We start from the raw sequence: 1,518 nt of genomic DNA on the forward strand, positions 1-1,518 counted from the left end.
CTGAATTACAAACTTGATCTGCTCGTTGTATGATCCATAGTTTTGATGTGAGGGTCTATAGATCTCAGAATATAATAGGGCGTGCGAAATCGGTCTTTGATTTTGTGTTGAATCCGCATTGAATTGACTTTTAAATTCGAATTGTATTGAGCATGACAGATTGTAGTGTTAATAAAAGGAAAAATAAGATGGTGTGATTGGGAGCGGTTTGCTCCGATAATATGTGGTATTTGGTTCACATTAGTAAGTGTGTCTATGCGTACATATGTGTGTGTGTGTGTGTGTGTGTGTGTGTGAGAGAGAGAGAGAGAGAGAGAGAGAGAGAGAGAGAGAGAGTGTGTGTGTGTATGTGTGTATTCTCCTAGGTATGGTAATCCTTACACTGTCCAGTTCTGAATTTTCCCTTTTTCGACCTTAAATGCTTAAAACTTTCAAAAGAAAATATATCAATTTTGTAGATCTCGTCGAGCCGGTCTGTTCGACATATGGCTGCCCAAATTTGGCCAAAAGACGAGAGAGTAATGCCCGTTTAAAATTTTCAGTCCATAATGCTGTTTTTGTTCAAGTTGTTTTAGCAATTATCGTGTCGAATAATTTTTGGGCTGCTTCTGATCGGAATTGTTCAAAACTGTCAACTGGAAAAGTGTTCGTTATAATATCCCTTAAAATTGTCTTATTGAGCAAATTTTTCCATAGATGCTTTTTAATATGTCAAAAACGACTTGCAAGCTTCAGTTTTTCTGAAACAACTGTCATTTCTGCAACAGCAGCTTGTTGGCCCTTTTTAGGCTATTCCAGGTCTGTTTCGTCCGGACCCATACATATCTCTGGTTATCCATGGTATATAGAGCATATTTTGTTTGAGGATCCATGGCCGTATACCATGGATGGCGACTCTGAGTTTGTTTAGGTACGTTTCGAATCCGGACTTGTTCCCGAATCGAGAGGTATCCCTTTTATATCGCCACTCGTGCTATGCTATGACGGTGGCATCCGTTTCGAGAGTTCCTTGGTAGAGCTCTCCTTCACACGTGAATGATCCTAAGAGGCCGCTGGGGGCTCATCCCCCACCTCTCTCTCGGATCGGGGTCCACACACATAGGTAATGTTGGACTTCCATCTTCAAAAAGGACGGTCGCGATCATTTGAACTCCACCTTCAAAATCTCTTGTGATCAGATTGGAAAAGAAATAGGATTTTTCATAACGGCGCATCGAAGAAATGGAATGATCGAATGGATCGACAAAATCAAGATGAACCTTGGCATAGCGTTCAACTAAATCACCTTCACCTGCATCAGTTTGCACATTTTTCAAATTTAGCTTTCTTTCTTCTTGCATTTCCTTGATAAGCGTGCTGATTTTGATCAGGCCTTCCGAAAATTGTCGTTGTTCTTCCATAAATTCTAAAAAAATCTTGCAAAAATCGTCGCACAAGGAATACCAAACCTCACTACCCATGGCGCAGGATTGACGGCTTTGATACCACTTTGTTACGAACACGATCTGGTTCGCAACG

The sequence above is a fragment of the Tasmannia lanceolata genome, unplaced genomic scaffold (assembly GCF_043159265.1).
Source record: "Tasmannia lanceolata isolate RefF3 unplaced genomic scaffold, GAP_Taslan_0.1 ptg000003l, whole genome shotgun sequence".
NCBI lineage: Eukaryota > Viridiplantae > Streptophyta > Magnoliopsida > Canellales > Winteraceae > Tasmannia > Tasmannia lanceolata.